Source organism: Tasmannia lanceolata, unplaced genomic scaffold, assembly GCF_043159265.1.
Source record: "Tasmannia lanceolata isolate RefF3 unplaced genomic scaffold, GAP_Taslan_0.1 ptg000015l, whole genome shotgun sequence".
Lineage (NCBI taxonomy): Eukaryota > Viridiplantae > Streptophyta > Magnoliopsida > Canellales > Winteraceae > Tasmannia > Tasmannia lanceolata.
Genome location: NW_027518692.1, coordinates 21,840,942 through 21,862,028, shown reverse-complemented (window position 1 = coordinate 21,862,028; position 21,087 = coordinate 21,840,942). Strand labels below are relative to the sequence as shown.

The 21,087-nt window shown below is 39.8% G+C and overlaps 1 pseudogene; it reads right to left on the bottom strand.

The window, feature by feature from the left end:
* Positions 1-16,997: 16,997 nt before the first annotated feature.
* On the bottom strand, positions 16,998-20,360 carry LOC143845909 (26S proteasome non-ATPase regulatory subunit 1 homolog A pseudogene; annotated as a pseudogene).
* Between the last annotated feature and the right edge of the window lie 727 nt (positions 20,361-21,087).

Here is a 21,087-nt window from a genome sequence, read left to right as displayed (position 1 = left end):
TGTCGCAACAATCACGTAGATGGTATAAGATATACATTAATCTATTATAGATTCATGTTTAAATGCAGTTTTTTAGCCCCTTCTGAAGTTGGGAACTAAAATGTGTTATTTTGCTTTTCATTTTACAAGACTTGGTGAAAACACTATGGAACGATTGCAAGTTCAAGAATGAAAGAACTCGGGGAGGCATTGCTCATTATAGAGCATCACGAGTTTGTGAAGATGAGTGAATCTTCTTCAAAGTATATATGGTGTGAACCAAAAGTAGATGAGAGTAGTCGATTCAAGGATGTTAAATGGGTGTGGAGGAGGGAGTTTTAGGGGCCTTTTGGATACGCGGATTTTAGATTCTTGGATTTCCTCAAAATTGTAGATGTGATATGAGAGAAGAAAGAGACCAGCCGTTGTTTTCTGATTTCTCACCCTTCTTCCTGACATCAAGAGAGCAGGAGATCATCCCATGTTTCTAGGTTTTAAAAATCTCATGATGCAGGAGAGATTTCTAAAACCTAGACTTCTTACTTCAGCTTAATCATGAACTTTTTTGCACTGTTTTCAAAATAAAACATGATTCTAAAATCCACGTATCCAAACGCCCCCTAGGGTAATTAGTTACTTCGATGAAACTTTAACGCTTTGGGTGGCAGGGACGTTAAAGAGGGTGACTGGTAGGGGGCGAATTTATCAGCCGCCAAGCTTTCTCCCTGTCTTGTTTTGATGTGAATCAAACGAAGGTGGAAATTCCGTTAAGCTCTTAGCAGAAGACAAGTAAATATCATTTCTCCTCCATCATTATGTGTGATTTATAGATAACGGAAACTGAAAGAATAAGATGCTACTTAGAAATATAATCATTCTGAAACACGACGAAGGCCAGAGTGGTGGTTATTTAAGTTTTTTTCCTTTGTATGATTTTCCTCTTTACATTTTCCGTATTTGTAATCTCATTTTCATTTCTCTTGTGCCGATCCCACGTTAAAAAGAAAATATCTTGCTGTTTATGATTTGGGCTCTGAAAGCTCTGGTGGCTCAGGGGATTCAAGAGGTATGCCCCTTGTTCCTGAATTTCTATTGACTTCCAGGCTTGATTTCTCACTTCTGGCTTTGAATTTCAGCGAGCACGCCTGGAGGCAGAGTTGGATGCATGAGTTCTGGAGTCGGCATCCCAGACTTCTGCGGTCGAGGCAAGAGCAAAGGCCGCGGAGGATCAGTTGGCAGAGGCATGGGAGCAGATAGCAGGGGTGCCGGATACTATCTCCGATTAGGAGTATACGATTGCTGAGCTGGTAAGAATTTGTTCTTCCTCTTTGGTGATTTTGAGTTTGCAGCATTGCATTTCTAATTTCTTTCTTGCCAATTTCTAGCGAGAGAGAGAGAGAGAGTTGACAGAGAGGTGCGGAGATAGGCTGAGTTTCTGGATCTTTTCTTTAGAGCATTGATTGTTGATAATTGGCGGAAGCTCCTCAAGGTTTTCCATTATGGGAGAGAAATTGAGATCGATGAGTGGTCTTGAAGGGACGGCACTACTTCTTCCGCCTCCAAAGGAAAGAGGGAAATTATTCATTTCTATCATAGAAAGAAAGAGAGTTCTTTAGGATTTGCTCCCTGCTGACGCCCAGGATGGATTGACGAAGGGAAGGATTGCATAAGAACTGTCAGCCCAAGAAATCCATAAGAAAGCTCTGAGTGATCAGGCAGTCTTGGGAAGTCGAGTCGACCTTGAAACGGGTCCAGCAGCACCCCCTTACAGACTCTATTTTTTCGTAAACCGGAGCAAGTTGATGCCGGATCGAGAGAAGGGGAAACCAGTCGCATTTCACCATATGAATAGAATCTATCGACAAGTACAGTCTTCTCTTTGTACGTTAACCAGAAAGCAGGCTTACCAATTGAGTTGTGGTGGGACTAAATAATGTCCTCAGTCATGACTTAATATGTAAGCTTATCTCAATGCTTCAACACAAGCTATATCCTCGTGATATCTGCCCTCCTCCTGATGAAGTTATTCAGAATGAGGAGATGTGTTGGTTCAAAGATTCAATGAGATGACTGAACCGTACAATCCCCACCGGTTTGCAAGACAATTTGGTTTTGACCAATCCATTCTGGCACCCGGTCACGTCATCGGGCGTGTCATCTTTCATCTTTCGGGACTGGTGAGGTACTGGGCACATATGATGAGAAAGGGCACCGGGGCTGCTTTCGTGATAATGCCGAACGACGGAGAAGGCAAGATGGACTTGGAGTATGTCTGATGGTGGCATCAACTAACATTTTCTTCTCGCAAGGAATCAACAAGCTGTTGACATTCAAAGAGCAGCAACTCCCTGATGAAGAAAGAGTTGTGATCGAGTCGATGTCCTCCTCCTCCTGAACGCACATATGGACCCATTCCCGAGCGGCTCGCTCCAAACCCAGTCTTGTTACCTGATACCTCACAAGTAATGGGTAGCAACAAACTAGCAACTTACGAACGGAGGGAGGTTGAGATCAACTCTATCAATGATACAATTCAAAATGACCAAAGTAAAATGTTACAAGCCCCAATTAGCTCAATGGGCTAGTTTCAAGTTCGATCAATCATACAGTAGAGGATATGCCCTTGTAGAAGGTAGTGGGATATGAATGAATGAATTGTCTTTGACTTCGCGTCTGTCTCTCTTTCCTTTACACACGACATCTAGACATTGGTGCGATATCTTGACGAGATCGGGAATCCCTCCTTCCATCCAGAGCAGGAGTGTAGGAGGAGAGTGATGATGATGATGAGGACTATGAGGGGGAGGAACTGGATGAGTAGCTAGAGGATCTAGACCAAGAGGTAAGGAAAGGGGTTGTCAAGTCAAAAAATTTCTTTACCTCAAAATCGTTTTCGTATAGTTGCATGTACCCGGGGAAACCATAGATAAACTTAATGAAGCAACAAAGAGCAGAAAGCAGAGTAACAAAAAGCAGAGAAGGTACATAATAGACGCAAGTGAGTAGGCTAACATTCCATCTCAGCTTCCATATTTAGCCGATTCCTTCTCCATAGAAAGTACATAAGTCACCGATTGTATAGACCCTATGAAGCACATTAATACCGAGCTTGAGTAAGGGGTACTTGGCGCTTAGCTTTGTTTGCAAACGATAAAGCAGAGATCAAGGAGTAGTAGGAGTAGTAGAAGAAGATGGAGAGAGAATAGTTGTGTCACATGTATAATCAACGAGATTGAATTAAAGAGACATGTACCAATAGCAAGTAACGAACCAATAACGTGTTGTTGACCACACTGGGGGTGGTACTAATTTTGGTTTTCCAATAATTTGATAAAAGTTGACCACAGGTGGATCTCACCGCCCTTCTAGAATCTGAGGATCATCGCACCACTTGTGCCTATTAGGGTCCTAATTGGAGGCCTATTAGGGTCCTAATTGGAGGATATCTCTCTACAAAGTATAAATAAGAGAAACAGAAAGATCACCACCCATATGAATGACTACAAAGATTGCCACCCATTCTAACTAGATAGTGCAGTATATAATCTATTTGGAAGAAGATGGAGGCAAATGGTGGAAAGGCTTTGCTTAGCACCTTGCGAATCTTCTCGGATTAGATTTAAGGCAGCATCAAATCCTTTCTATTTCTCTTATTTATATGTCGTTTTAGATGGAGAGATCTTCTCCAATTGGTACCCTAATAGGCATAAGTGGTGTGATCATCCTCACATTCTAGAGATCCACCCGTGGTCAACTTGTATGAACTTATTGAACAACTAGAAGAAGCACCACTGCCATCAGTGTGGTCATCAACGCGTTATTGGTTTGTTTCTTGCTATTGGTACCTGTCTCTACAATTCAATCTAGTTTATACAGGTGACACAACTACTCTCTCTCTCTCTCTCTCTCTCTCTCTCTCTCTCTCTCCATCTACTGCTACTCCTCCTTCTTGATCTCTGGTTTTATCCTTTGCAGACTAAGCTGAGAGCCAAGTACCTCCCTTACTCAAGCTCGGCATTAATGTGCTTCACGGGGTCTATACAATTGATGATATATACTCTTTCCATGAAGAGGGGATCAGCCAAATAGAAGCTGGAATGGAATGTTTGGCTACTCACTTGCATCTATTACGTATGTTCTCTGCTATTTGTTGCTTCGTTGAGTTTATATACGGTGTCCTCAAGTACATGCAACTACAAGAAAAAGAATTTACTCAGGCCCATATTATTGACTCAACCGCCCCTCTCCTTACCTCCAATGCAACCATAATCAACACCACACATTCCACTTTTTCGTCATGTTTTAGATTCTATCCCAGTGGATCATGTGATAAAAGATACGGAGGAGAGAAGAGAGAAGAGAGAAGAGAGAAAGATGGGAGCTTATAATCGCCATAGTTGGATTGGCTCTGGGATGAATAACCATAGAGATAGCCTGCCAACCCTGTCTAGAGATCCAAATTACGATTTCAATGATGACATCGACACCTCCATTCATGCCCCTCTTTGCCAAAATCGACATAATCCCACCGTCGCTGATCAAGTTGCAGCTACTACTTTTGTCAAAAACTCCATCGTCAAGATCGTCGGACTGCACCAACCGTGATTCATCTGGTTTTAGCAGAAAACATGAATTGGGGTTTTATTCTGCCATGAGCAATGTATTTTGCATTAAGAGTGTCTATTTTTTATAACATAGATTGTTTTTTTGTAATTTTTTCCATTTTGGTTGTCTTATTTCTTGTCTGAGAGATATATGGGTGTTATCTTTCTCTGTTGTGTCTTGTGGTGTGAAATAGAGGAAGCTAAATGTTCTAAGGTGCATTGACCCTTTTAGTCAAGCATCATAATTTGTATGTTTTTTTAGGGAAAGGATTTCAGCGCTCCAATGTTTTGATAAATATGCGCTCCCATGTTTGTCTAGTAGTATTTAAAGGGCTTAAGAACTTTTTGAGAACTGTAATATTCCTCTAACAGCCCTTTAAATACTACACGACAAACATATAAGCGCATGGTTTCGGGGTTTGCTAATTGCTACTATAATTTGCTTGAAGATCAGAAATTGCATAAATAATCTGTAATGGGCTTTGTTCTTTGCCGTTTCATTCATCTAGAGAGACCCACCCAAACCCCTCTGGTTGCTAAAAGTATATCTATGAGTCTGGTTATGGTGATTGACCTCAAATCATGAGTTTATAAATCATTATTATAACTGATATATAAGAAAACAAGAGAAAAACTATGACCTTATATTCTATGTTTCTTTACGAAGAAAAAGAATGCAGAAAAGATCTTTTACTAGTGTTCACCTCCACCACCAAAGAATCCACTAATACAATGTTCAAACATTATCCATGTTTATGTTGCAGAGGTAAAAATAAACCACTTGTTCATTGGTAATCCCTTTCCATTCTATGCGTTTTGTTCTCTGTTTGGTATGGTGGGTGGCACTGCAGTGAACTGATGAGTCGTAGACATTTGGAAGTTTTGCCCACTCTCAAAAGAGTGGAGATTTTGGGGGCAATTGTCTTTCCTTGTGATGATTTTCCGAAGCAAGTACCCATGCAGTCGGTCATTTTTTTGGCACTTAGGGAGAAACATTTTGAGGCATTTGGTTTGATGATCTGTTGAGAGGTTAAGGAAGTGCTTGTAGAAAGGATGAAGGCAATATATATTAGCAATTAGAAGGGTTTCGAAGATAAACTAGTCCTTGAGGAGGGGCTTTACAAATTCTAATTAAGAAACTAGTCCTTTCAAAACAGTGATTCGAAGCTTACAATCTAGCTAGCTAGTATTGGAAGGTGACCCCCCTCAATACAATTCATTTGGAAGAGCAGAGAATGCAAAGAGATCCATGACTTCGAGACTCTAGATACAACATTTCACCATGTCGAGATTGTTGAAGATAAAGCCTCAAAAACCTCACTTGACTATTGGGATCTCTGCCCCATCCTGTGATGATATATACAAGTGCATTACTTCATTATATTTTCTTCTAATAATATTTTCATTGATTATCAAAAGAAAATGTATAAGAGGTTAATGTACATCTCGTTCCTCAACATCAGTCTCCCTGTCAAATGTGAGCTTCTTCATCGATATCATCTCCATTGGCATATACTTGGGAGCTCACAACCTGACCGAACAAGTCCTTGTGTTTTAGATTGCCTGTTAAAGTAAGATGTTTGGTAAGCAAAGCTGAATTTGCCCTTGATCATATAGGCAGTGCATATCAATATCAAATTTTAATGCAGGAAAAGAACTAACATGTAGATAATAATATTTATTTTCAATAATGTCTAATAACTTTACAGGCACGTTGGTGTGTCAGGTCTTCCACATTTGCCTGTACAAACATGCCCGTTTGGATAGTTTAAAAATATTTCATGAAAAGGAAAATAGCGAGTCTACTTGTATGGTGATATTTGTCCACACATACATGTCTATTGAGTCCATGAATGATGAATTTTGTTTCATGAAATCTATGCTCAGGTTACAGACACGGTACATGTAGAAATCAATCGTAAAAATGCATAATGGGTCCATTAAAATATAATGTACCGATCCAAAATGTGCCCCCCTTTTGATGTGTTGTGAAGGAGAGCCTTAACATGAAACAGGAAACGCTCCATGGACCTCTTTGTGGCAGGAATCTTGCTTGTGATTATTGTCCGTCTACAAGAACAACTGAACAACAATATTCACATGAAAAAAAATCAAAAGATTCAAGAAAAAGCAACAACTTAATGGGCAGAACTAACCTTATCCTCATAACAGAGTCTGTATGGTTGTTGCCTTCTGAAGATCCTTGACTTGTGACAAATTAGAGTCTGTATCTTTTGGAAGCTAATTTTGTTTAGCTTAGTTTTATTTTATTTTTACTTTTGAGAGATGTAGTGAGGATAATATTGTAATTTTGTGTCAAGGGTTTGTTGGCCTAGCTTGCACATGTCACATGTGTGAGTCACACATGTTTGCTCCATCTTTTCCCACTACCCACCCATTTCAAATTCAAACTCTACCTTAAACTCTAAACCCATCATCACTTCCCTAGCCTTTAGACATGGGCTAGGAATTAGTAATAGCTGTTTGATTACATCAGTGTTTTGGATTAATCATAAATAGAGGAGATAGTGGATTTTATAAAAGCTATGTGCAAGGGTTGTTTGCACAGTTCATATCATTTTTTGTCGAGTTTAGAAGAAAATCTCCTATCTTCTTTAGAGAGAAAGTGTTGGTTTTTATTTGTTCTTTATGGATTCATAGAATTTTACTTTGTGGATTCGAAGGTTTATCCGATCGGCGTCTCAACTCGTTCTTTGCGCTTCTGGCTACACCAGGTGGTATCAGAGTCCTGCTACGTTCCATGGCTTCCCACGGAGAACGAGAAAGCCAATCGACCATGACGATAGAGATGTTCAATGCTCTACAAGCTATCGTTAATCAAATAGTAGAACAATTGGACGGCTGAATCCTATTGAGCGCGGGCAACCCCATATCGACAATGGTGATCGACGACGACACTCTCAAACTCTACACCAAGTTCCATGTCCCGGCCATAGAGTTACATATTTTTCCGATGATGATTACTTCATCGACGATGAATTCGAAGACTTCATCTATCTGAGGCATGCCCCTGGTCACGTTCCACAAGCTGTGGTTCGTGATCGCGACTATCATATTAAAAGGGATTTGCTCGAGTTTAACGGCCAACTTCACATAGAAGACTTCCTTAATTAGCTTGTAGTCGAGAGATTTTTTTTATTACATGGAAGTACCTGAGGAGAAGAAGACAAGACTCACGGCTATCAATGTTTAAATGGGGAGATTCGGTATGGTGGGAGTAACTTGAACTCTCTCGTACAAGGATGGGACATCGATCGATCCAGACATGGGCATGAATGAGTCAAGTCCTTCATGAGAAGTTTCAACCAATTGATTATGATCAGCTACTATTCCAACAATATTAAAATTATCACCAAGGTAGCAGATTAGTGCAAGATTATACAGAAGAGTTCTACTGACTATCGTCCAGAATTGATATTTTAGAGATCGAAACACAATAAGTGGCACACTACATCGACGATATTCGTTAAAAAATCTATGATCATGTAACTCTTCACCCAGTTTGAACATTATTTGAGGTAGTGAAGATGGCGTAATAAGTTGAGACCATGCTCAAGTTTCGAGCTCAGAAGACTTTTTATGTAAGTCAAGTCATGGTAGAGACACCACAGACGATGATTCCAATTGCAATAGAGGAGGTTCTCAATCCTTATTTTGGGAGAAGCAAGCCTGCCCAGACGTTTTCGACGCGAGAAAGAGGACGTGGAGACATCCCATCTACTTTTACAATGACGCTTGTTCCACGATGTGATCCGTACGAGTTGCAGTTCGAGCAGCATATCATGTGCTATAGGTGTAACCAGTTGGATCACAAATCCAACCTGTGTCCCAAAGGTGGCCGGCGTACTAGCAATCTAGCTGTTGTTGACAAGCATGAAGACGATGATCCTGAGTAGTGTGCCGCTATGTATATTCTTTGTGCTCCCATATTTTCTCCAAAGGCTTACGTTGCGGTTTGGATCTCCCTCCCTCATGTATTCCGAGTTAGGGATGGGGTCTTGTGCGTGTGAATGTAGCATCTTTCTCTGTATCAAATAAGTCTGTAGAGGTCCCAGCCAAACCACAACTTACCCAAACCACAGCTTACCGACAAAAAAACAAAAATATGCACATCATCATTCAAGAACTTGTAAAATTATAAAAAAAGTGACACCTTTACCGGAGGCTGTCGTGGGATCAAATACCAAGGCCGGCTCCTTTGTCTCTCTTGCACATCAAATTAATATCAAGGACAGCACCCATGTGGTACCCCGCGCAGCGCACGCGAACCCCATATAATTTCACTCTGAAATTGTACTAGCTAATGGACAACCAATACAATAAAGTGAAAAGTGCCAATATCAAATATCAAAGGAGTACTCATATCATCTCTCAAAAGTTGAGTGCGAATATACTTCACAGCTTTTTTCACATGGGTGTTTTACATGGAAGTATGGGGCATTAGAATTTCACACCATTAAATAGAGGACAAGGGGGCATGAGTTAGAAACCCACATAGAGTCTGTGTTCAACATGGCCATTTCTAAATGGTTCCCTTTCTACTTCCTGTTCATTCTCATGTTCCTAAATATTGAGATGATTAAGACTCAAGCCAGAGAAGCCAGAGAAGTGGCTTTCCCCGTAGCCTTGCAATGTCCTCCTTCAATTCCTGCATGCCGAGGGGGTGTCCCTAACGAGGGCTGTTGCAATGCCATTAGCAAAGAGATCATGGGTCCGAATCGCTGTACTTGTGTGTGTAGGGCTTTAGGGAATAGTATGGTGTCTCCCTCCAAGTGTTCTAAGTGGTGTCCAAAGTGTAGTACTACGTGCAACTGTTAGGGTGGATGATGATGAAGACGATGAGGAGCTGCGTATTTAGTCTTAGATATGATGTGTTATTGGGTGTTTGGTGACTTCTTTGGAGTGTTTCTAGTGATGCCTATGTAGTTTGGTTACTTCTTTGGAGTGTTTATAGTTATGCCTTTGTTAGTGTTTAATTTTGTTGGTTATGGAATTAACATGTCTCTATGGTATCTGAGTATCTCTTCTATCTTTGTTCAGATTTCAGACATTCTCTTCGGGGACAAAAAAATAAAAATAAAACGGGTGATAGTTCTCTTCTGGGATAATTAAGCCTCACAATTTTTTGCAATACCTGTAAGTAAAGGACCTCTTTGGCACTGATCCATGGCGAGGCAAGGCAACAAAATTTTCTTTTGATGAAAAACAGGGAATAACAATATGGGTATGATTCTCCTGAGGCTCTTTCATTTCCGTTTCTGTGAAGCATTAAAGAGAAGAGGCAGATTTGAAGGAGAGTTCATTTCTTCCAAGTCGTTTGTATTTCCCAAGTCATTAGGAGTGGTAATGATGAGGTTTGAAGAGACAAGTCACATAAAATCTCTCTCACGATGTGAAGAATGATAAAAAATACACCCATTCTTTTTACTATCAACACTCCCATTGTTCCATCCCATTTCTCTAAAAACACCCATTTTGGTCTTATCTCGTAAACTCAAGTTCCAAAGTTGAAAACACCCTCTCTCACCTTATTTTTTTTATCTTTACCCAAATATCACGCCCCTCATTTGATATCAACACACAGCCTTCTTGTCTTATCTTATGAAAATAGTTGGCACCTCAATCCATTCCACCTTGGATTTTCACATGGATTGATAACGAAAACCTTTTTTTTTTTTCCGAAAGCACTCGCTCATCTTGTCTTATACAGAAAAAAGAAGAAGAAAAATGCCCACAAAGTTGATACATGCACCTATTTTTATACGAATGTACAAATTCTTTTCTATATTTCTACTCTCGTTGATAACTGCTGCCACCATTCTCCAATTGTCGCCTCTCTTCATCTTTTCTTATTTTTTATTCCCTTTATACCTCTCTGAGGTGCGTATCTGAAATATGAGCTCTACTCAGTTGAAGTGCCTCAATTCTTTGAGGTGTGTGTCTAAGAGAGTCAAATTTCACGAGGAACAATATCAAAAGTGGACCCATGATGTTTCATTCAACGAGGACTGGTAACTAAAACCGATCGTGATGATTTGCCCATTGAGAGGTATCTAAAACCAATCAATCCTTGAAGAACGATATCTAAAATCGATCCATGAAAACTCGCCCTTCGAGGCTAGAGTCCCATCAAGCCTATTAAGGCTTATCTTCCAAGTAGGACTGTGCATTCGGTTATACCCGAACTGATTTTGCTGAAATTAACCTAACCGAGAAATTTCGGTTCCTGAGAATAGGGAATCGAAACCGAATCGAAATTTACAGTAACCGAACCTAAAATCGGTTATTCTGTAAGTTCAGTTATAAGCAGCGAATAATTATAGATTGGGGATGAAAATGCAAAAAAGCCATGCAAAACGAAGTTACAGCTATGGTTTTAAATTTCGACCGAAATTCGAAATTTCGGAATTTCGGAATTTTCGAAATTTGACCCAAAAAATCTGTTTTTTTAAATATTAATTTCATATTTAACCTAAATTTCGACCGAAATTACCGAAATTTAATATTGAATAAAATATGGGTTTCGATTTTTGTACCAGATTTCGACCGAAATTTCAAAATTTCAAGGTCCGAAACCGGTACCGAAACCAAAATTTTAAACCTTGGTTACAGCTGCAAAAAAAAAATCCCCTTCTTCTCTTGGTTTCTCCTCGAAACCCTAATAATAGAACCTCTCCAATGGTCAAACCGTCTTTCTCTTTCTTAGCCAAAGTGTTCTTAGCCAAAGTGCCAAACGCCCAAACTCTCTTTGAAACCCTAAATCGAATTGTAGACTTTAAAGACTGAGATTTGGTGCCGTTTGGACTTTGGATCACAGAGATTTGCATCACAATAAAAAAAAAACGCTCGGATTCTTCGAAAGAATCGGAACTTCGGATTCAAAGATTGAGACCAATCTACCGCAGATCGAAAGAGGTTTCGGTAGGGGTGTAGCCGTCGGTTGATCCCTTGATCTCTCAAGTCTAGGCTCTCAAGTTCATGTTCCTCTCCTTCCTCTTCAACTCTTCCTTGGTGCTTCCTCTTCTTGGAAACTTTGAAAATGAAAAATGAAACCCTTGGGAATAATGACTAATAGTCTAATACTATATTATGCACCCATTTTTACTTGGGACACCCCTTGAGCTTTTGAGCCTTGATGTTGACATGTCACAGTTGAATTGATCCGTCTCTTCTACTCTTTTATTATTTAATTGTCTTTAGTGGTTTGGGGTTGTACAAACTCCAAAGTAAATAAAAGCGTGCACAGTTGAATTGACTAGTCACTAGTCTCTTTTACTCTTTTATTATTTAATTGTCTTTAGTGGTTGGGGGAGGGGGGGAGGGGAGGAGGGGGGGCGGGGGGGTTTGTACAAACTTCAAAGTAAAAAAAGTGTGCATAATTTACTTTGTTCATAAAAGTTTATTTCCAACCCAAAACTTCGGTTCTCCGAATAAACCGAAATTTTGAAAACAATAACCGAAACCGAAACCGTAAACCGATTTTTTTAAAAATTAATAATTGAAACCGAACACACTTAGGAACCGAACCAAAATGACCGACCGAATTAGGTTCGGTCAATTATTTCGGTTATATCCGAGTAGTGCACACCCCTACTTCCAACTGACGTAATATTCAACAACTACTATTAGTCATCTGGCAACAGAGATAAATCATCGTCCTCTGCAACATCGGCAACATCTATCAGGCGATATCTTCAACAGACAATTTATCAATATTCTATATTGTGCATCAAATTGGGAAATTTTATGTGGGAAGTTTTATGTTATATCAAACGTATGTTGATTTTTTCAATCACATACCCATCTTTGATTTCCAAATATTTTTTTGAATGGTGCTTAGCGTGTTGGCAGAGGTTCCCGTTAGGGGATATTTAACCCGTTGGGAACTGCCATGGGTCCACAAAGATCGGTATGAATCGGTTCCAAAGGCCCCTTTAAAAAATTCCAGTATATCCACCTTGAGGCCGAGTGGAACGGATGTCGCTCAACGGGTAAAAGTGACTCTAGGGACAATTAAGGCATCAAGTTTGTTTACACAGTAAGAGAAAGACTGATAGAAAATGGGACTAAGTCATGAGCATGCTTAAGGGGGCATGTTAGAGAATATAAGATCTAATAAGATGTGATCTTTGGATCATTAGAGGGGTAGATCAGTCTACAAATTAAGATAGATTAGTAGCTAACTGAGATTGGAATTTTCTTCCTTCATAGTTATCATTATCTCTTATGTTCATCTGTAAGTACTTTATTTAATCGCTCGTTATGGTTAATGAAAATTATGCGAAGATTTGTGGAGATCAAATCTCTTTAGTGCATTTGCCTTTGACTACTGAAAATAAATGATATCCTGGTTGATTCGCCGTGTTATCTCTCTCTCTCTCTCTCTCTCTCTCTCTCTCTCTCTCTCTCTGAGACAGAGAGAGATGTTCAAAGATGGCTTGTGAAATACATCTTTAAACATCTCTACTAATAAGACACGGTAACATAGCTAGGCTTGCATACGCGTGAACATCTCGTATCACATCGGTCTCGTCAGACCCAAAACATTTCCATGGAAATCTTGAATACATTGAAAAGCGTCGAACAACTTGCGAATCATGTGCAACAACATACCATACTTGATACATAAATTTATGTCAATAAAACATGCCAAAACATGATTTAAAAGAAGCTGACAAATATACAAGGTTTCGAAGCATGTTTTTCCAGCGGTCCATAAAAATGGGTTGCAAAGCGTGAGTCATATGCAAGAACAAAAATCATGGAGAAAACACCAATATAGGAATACAAATTACTTACTAAGATGTTGATCAAGTCCCTCAACAACCGGTCTCTAAATCGATTTATTGTGTCAGTCACCCTACAATCAGACTGTCTCTAAGTTAATCTTTAGGTACATATACAAGTTACTTGGGGTGAGATCGTGCCCCAAAATCACCCTTGAAAGCCCAACCACGAACTGAAAAAGTCAAAAAACTTTCTGGCTTGGTCAACCGGTCCCTCCTTGGTCAACCGACGGGGAGGTCCTAGAAACTTTTTTCAAAACCTTGCGGTTGGGTTTCGTCAACCTACCATCACCTTCGGTCGACTGAACCCATGATTCTGGGTTTTCTCAGAACGCGCAGTTTTTCTTCATTTCTCTAAATTTTCACGCCCACAACTTCGAGTTTTTTTTTTTTTATCTTAGAGAATATGGAAAAACACCCTAAGAACTTAATCTTCTAGTTTCTCAAGCCTCCCCCTCTCTAATCAAGATCAGCTAAAGCATTTAGCTAGAATCATTGTGATGTAAGGATCCCCACGAGTCCATAAATTCACCGGAAACTCTTTGGACATCGTCCGTCGACAAAAACATCACTATTAATGTGGACCCCGATCCTGAGGAGGCGGCGAGAAACGAGTCCCCATCGGTTCTTTTGGATCTCCACATGAAGGAGAGCTCTACCAAGGAACTCTCAAAACGGTGCCACCCTCATAGCATAGCACGAGTGACGATATAAATGAGATACCTCTTGATCCGGAGTCAAGGCTCGAAACCAAGACGTACTTAAAACAACTCAGAGTCGCCATCCATGGATAGGCCATGGAACCCAAAAACAAATCCTCTGTGCAATGGATAATCAGAAATATATATGGGTTCGTGCCTGATTACGAATGAGGAAGGTCCGAAGAGCACCCCCATCCGCCCGAATGCAAGCACTCAGTCTCTTATGCCATATTTTATTAACTTTGAAGAGTTTTGGGCGAAAATCATTTGATATGGAAATGGGCATCCCCGAGAAAACGTCTACCTAAACATGCATGACCCGGAAATGGGTAAAATAAGCACATACAAAATAAATGAAAGAAGTGTCACCTGAGCATAACTAGGTTATGAATGTCATGCCTAATTGATGTCTAAGTTCTGGTGGGCAAACACATGCATGCTACAACTAAAGGTATAAGGTATGTACAGGAAAGTACGAAAACACAATAAAAACACACAACATGACTCGACACTACATACGATACGACACGACATGCATGCTACAACTAAAGGTATAAGGTATGTACAGGAAAGTAAGAAAACACAATAAAAACACACAACACGACTCGACACTACATACGATACGACACGACAAACCCTAGACTCTAATGTGAAATTTGACTCGGACCAGGATGGCCATCCCGACTGATCTACGTATCACGGCCTCAGGAAGAATCAGAGTCAACGTAGTTCGGTGGCCTATTCTAAGCTACGATGCCTAAATGTGCCTAGGCCACACTAGACGCACAACGACACAACTCGACTCATGTTTAAGTTGTTTAAGTATTTTTGACACGCCTATATGGTCCTAAGCTAACGCAAGTCAACCTAGTCTAATGTAGGTGAGCACTACATCTTATGTGCAATTAAGCTGAGACCCTAGAAAGTGGGCTAACTAAGTGCATCCTAATCTACCCATCGGCTCGACTAAGTGTCTAACAGACCATGACTCGAAGCCTCCTAACTCTAAGGACATTCACATGACAAGACACAGCAAACACGACCAAACAAGACTCTAGACAATCTAAACCTCCTGTCACACCATCTTAGAATCGAAGGGGAAGATCTTTTCGAAAACATTTCATTTTTTTAAGAGTTTTTCACATTTTTTAGGGTTTTGAATTTATTAATGATTTTTAAGGATTTTTGGTTTATTTATTTATAAAATGGTGAGAAATATTTACAAAATGGTGACTGGACTTAAGACAAAGATTCCAAGCTGCCTACGTACCCCGTGGGAGGGGATCAAGCCAACGTAGTTCGGAAACAAATTTTCCTAGTACGCTCCTAAAATTTTTGACTTTTCAAATATTTCAAATGTTTTTTAATTTTGAATTTCAAATGTTTTTGAGTTTCAAATTTCTATTGTTTTTGAATTTTAAATTTCAAATGTTTTTGAGTTTCAAATTTCTATTGTTTTTGAATTTTAAATTTCAAATGTTTTTGAGTTTCAAATTTCTATTGTTTTTGAATTTTAAAATGCTTCAATGTTTTTGGATTTTTAAAATGTTCAAGTATTTTTAGATTTTTAAAATGTTTTCACCCTTAAAGGGGCATGCAAAACAACACACTAGGGCCAAACCCTAAATAAGTAAACTCACTAAAAGTGAAATGATCCCAAAATGAGTAAACTAGTGTCCAAAGAACATGAAAAGATAAGATCCCAAGTAGGTAAAACTATAACAACACTGAGCTAATCTCTAACCAAGAGGAGTGACAACAACACTAAAGGATAAACTCATAACTGACATCACTAAGGAGGGAGTGCAAGTAGACCAAAACACATCTAACAACTCTTAGAGGAGGTGCAAATAAGTCAAAGACTCGCTAATAACGCTACCAAAACATGGGGATAAATAAGTCAAAGACTCTTTCTAGAAGAAGAGGAGATAAATATGGCTGCTAGTGAGACTGAGCAAGTTTCCTAGACACAAAGGTGGGCTCCAAGTATCCATATCATTGCCCTTGCAATGATTAGTAGGCACTACAAGAAATTGGGCAATTAGTGGCGATATTTTTAGTGGCGACCTGCATTTCGCCACTAATGACAAGTTTTAGTGACGAAAAATAAAAGTCACCACTAAAATTAAAACATTAGTGGCAACTTTCTTTCTTGTCGCTAATTAAAAAAAATTTGTCACAAAAGCTTATAAGATAGTGCCAACTTTATATCTTGTCACTAACCGTACGTAATTGCCTAAGTATAGCGACAACATTTGTCTTGTCACTAAACATCTCGCCACTTTATCCGTTGATGGGGAAAAGTTTCCGCGGGAAATGTTGGCGGGAATAATATCAGTGACGACTTTTCAGAAGTCGCCACTATAATGGTCTTTCTTCAATGGCGAAATATAAGTTGCCACTAATAATTAGATTTTAGTGACAAGAGTTTTTAGTCGCCATTAAAGATTTAATTTAGTGGCGACCTGGTATTTGCCACTAATAACTAGTTTGTAGTGGCGACAAATAAAAGTCGCCACTAAAATTATAACATTAGTGGCGACTTCCTGTCTTGTCGCTGGCGGGGAAATTTTTTTCATGGGAAATGTTAGCGTGTTTAGTATCAGTGACTACCTTTCATAAGTCGCCACTAAAATGGTCTAATGGAAAATCTTTTCTTCCGTGGCGAAATATAGGTCGCCACTAATAATTAGATTTCAGTGACAAGACCTTTTAGTCGCCACTAAAGATTTAATTTAGTGGCCACTTTATACAGCGTCACTAATCCTATGCAATGGCACACAATTTTGACTAAATAATAAGATAGACCCCACCGTATCACACAATCCCAAAATCACAGAAGTTGAAAAATTCTAGCCATCTTCAAATTGCCTATGAATGGACGGTTAAGACAAGAATCGCCAATTGATTACATTCAATAATGTCAATGGGGTAGTGTGTTCAATTACAAGAGAATGACTATGACTTTAACACTTCAGACCGATGTATATATGTACATGTAAGACCGTTGGTCTTCATTAGGTGACCAATATGGTCTTGATTCCATTCCAAATGGACATGCTATAACGAAAAAAGAAAGAAAAGGTAGAAGATCTATTAGGACAGAATGATCTTCATTTGCAAACTTAGTGTACATTTGTAGATTAGTAGACTAACTAGATCTTAGATAGACCTGGCAAATGGGTGGGCCGGGCTGTGTTTCACCCAACCTGTACGGGTTCGGCTAAAAATTGACCCGGAATTTTACATGTCACAATTTGGTGAACTCAGATCCCACCCGTATGTCACAATTATGTTATCACTAAAAGATATCTCATTAGTGGCGATATGTTAAAGTCGTCACTATTATCTTTAGTGACACATCTATAGTGGCAACTCAGTGGCGGCGAATTTGTCGCCACTAAAACCTTTTAGTGACGACATCAAGATATTTAGTGACGACTATTTTCGCCACTAAAGAGCTTGTTTCTTGTAGTGAGGGGTATAGGCAACTAACAGAAGTTAGTCTTCAACTAAAGAGGTAATTCTTTAAATGAGACTAAGCAAGCCTTCTATGGGTACACTCTCTAAATGAGACAAAACTTGTCTCTTAAAGGGGGCTCTAGATGACTCTTTCATTGCCCTTACAATGAATAAGAGAACCTATGTCTAAGGATAACTAAAAGACTACGAAAGTTTTCTAAAAAAAAAGAGTACTACTAAGACCGAGCAAGTCTCTTAAGGATGGGCTTGGGCTAACACCTTCATCTCCATTTTTCCTAGAAGAACCCAAAAAAATAAATGTACCTATTGAAATTTCAAACCCACCAATCATGAGGTGTACTCAAAGAGCTATGGTGGATGAGGCTCCTCATCCACGGCCATGGCCGAGGCCGCTCCCTGCTGGGCCATAGTCGATCCACCTCCTGCAGGTGAGACCATAGAAAAGGGTGCATCTGTGAGAGCCAGTACCTCTGGTTCGGTGGGCTGCAGATCCTTTAAGATAACAAACCCAAATGGGGTGGATTTCACGGGCACGTACCTGCTTTCCTCTAAAAACTTGATAAACTTCTCTTGAGCAGGAACCACCCTACTTGGGTTTGTCAGAATTTCAAAAGATAGTTCAGCTTCCACTTTCTTTTCTGATGGGGTATCCACCTGTATGGATTCACTCTCCTTTTCAGTGGACTTAGGGCCCTTCCCTGAACTCGAACCAATTGAAGCACCTTCATTGGATAATTTTTACGTGCACACCTTCTGATCTGCCTCCTTCTTAGCCCTAGATTTGGCTTTTGCAGATGTTGATAAAATGGCAGTAGGAATCTTAACTGTTGATGTTGTAGTTGGTGTAGTTATAGGGCGAGGATACTCAAACAGGGATGGTTTGGCATGTGATAAGAACTCAAATCTTGGAACTTTTAGATCGTAGTTGAGTCCAATCAAGGCAGTAGAAGAGAAGGCGAGGCCTATAAAATAGATAAGGGGTACCAATACCAAAACTGATTGAATACTGCAATCCCAACAACTGTAGTTATCTAATCATGCTTAGTTTTAGAGAGCAGCCTGGTTGTCACATTCCTTTCACCAGCATCAAGAATACCAGACGCCAAAATTGCACCCATCTTGCTCAGTGTATCCTCATGCTTATCAAGAACCATTTTCTTCAGTTAGCGCCTTACATCATCACTCACATCTCCATAACGTATTATCGGACCTTGATCACGAGTCATTTGCTCAATTAATGTGTCGGCCTCTTCTTCCCTTCCATACATTGTAAGTGCAATCCCTAGCGATAATCCCTTGATGATTTTTTCATGTTGTGTGTCATGTGCATAAGTAAGCATCTCACTAGCCTTCTTGCTGGTAGTTCCAACCATTATTAAACCCATATTGATACCTGCAGCTTCCCTGGCAACGGCACTATCTATATAAAGAACACTCTTGACATCATCATATATCTCCTCATTGGCAGTTCCAAGAACTACCAAACCAAAACCCAAGGATGTTCCCTGTTGAATAACCTCAACACTTGTACTGCATAGGCTTTCGCGAAGGAATTATTTGATGCCTTCACCATGGTTAACATGAATCAGACCTAAAGGGTAAAGAGCACCACCTTCCGAGTACGAACTTCCACAACCACCAGCACCACTCTGAGGCAGGTAAGGTGCCATCAGAGGTCTGCCTTGTTGAAGGTGGCCTTAATGAATAACACCCAACCCGGCAGTAGCGCTAAATTTAGACCAATTTGTGACTCTGCTTAGCCAGTTGAGATTGTCCCTAAGAAATGTATCCACGGTTGTTCCAGCGTGCATTATTGCATTGGCATATACAGTTGCACTGTGGCAGACACAGTTTCTCATTTCAATAGACCGCTTTATCATCTTTAGAATCAGAAGATCAGACCTGTTATGGCTAAATAAAAATTGCAACGTCAACTGTACCTAGGTTTCCCCTGACAAAATTCCCTCGATTTTTGTTAGTCTATCCGCATATATGACTTCATTTGGATCCATTTCCTCTACAGTTACATTGGGTGTAGGAGTTCCATCTGATGATTCCATTATGGCAACAAGGAAGTTGCTTTCTTCCACAAAAACCAGCACGCAACTAATGAAAGCAAAACTCAGTGACATCAAGATATTGGTGGCAATATTCTCCATGTACCCAGCTATGGATGAATAAGCTCTGTCCTTGGCTGTAGCATCGGCCCCAATGTTTTTAGCATCATATCATACTGGGCAAGTTGCAGCATTGAAAATAAGGTCCATGGGCAAATTGAACTCTCGTTCAACAACTTGCACCCTTCCTTTCTCCATTGCAAGAATCTTTTGGTACGAGCTTCTCCGAGATATTAACGTTTCTTTGTCAAAATTCTGTGCGTTCACAACTATGATTATATCATGCATCCTTGAATGTGTATCCTCAGAATTCATTTGAAATGACATGCTCAAAACTGACTCATGGGATAGTAGTAAGCAATCTGACGATAGCAGAGCATCTGCTATTGAATTTGAGAACTCTTCATTGTCCAGCTCATCCGGTTGATTAAAATATGCATGACCATTTCTTACTTCATGACACCATATCCTCATATCAGTCAACTTCCTCTTCAATGGCCATCAGAAGATTCTGAACTGTTTGTCCTCTGGATCATTTCTATAATAAGTAAAGAAGGATGCGATTCGATTGCTCTGTTCTCCACCTTCAAGTATGCATCTTCAATCAGGGTGTGAAGGAGACTTAATCTCACTCTAAAATATTTGAGGCTCTGAAAGAAATTTCTTAGCTAGATACAAGTGAGCTGAATGGATCCCCTCCCCACCCCCCCCCAAAAAAAAAAAAGAAAAAGAAAAAGAAAGTAATGAACCATTTGTTTAATAACATATAATGCAATATATGCCATGAGGGTTTCATCTTCAAAAGCTGATGTACTTTCAGATTTTCTTTGGAATGCTAAGAAATTTAAAATCATTGACAGCCTGGAATGAGCCACGCTTCCTTCTCAAACCTGTCGCCAATGCCCTTTTTACCCTTTTCGAAGATGGAAATTGAAGTCTCCTTTGTCTGCAACTTTCACTCTCTTTATTTCCTGTTCCCTTTTGATATTGCTTCAAAAGGGAATTTGAATCACAGATCTTGTTTCTTCGCGGATCTGAGATGACTATGTCCTCTTTATGCAACTCGATCTCTCATTCCCTGATATAGTGAAATCTTTTAAACTCACAAGCAGCTTCCAAAAACCTCTTCCCATCAAACGATGCAAATTTCCTCCTGAATTGCAGCTCCTTCTAATCTCTAACTAAGAGAAGATTTAGATTATTTCCAGAGATGATGAAGCTCGCCAGATGTAGAAAGGTCGGATTTGTGTTGCAAGTAATCGCCGGATTCCGGTGAGCGGCCCGAATTGCAAGGGTCTGTCGTAATTAAAGACTCTTCAATAGTGAAACCAGTGACAAGGAGGCCAATAGGAAGACCTTGCTAGAATTTCATAAACGATGATGATTATATGAGAGG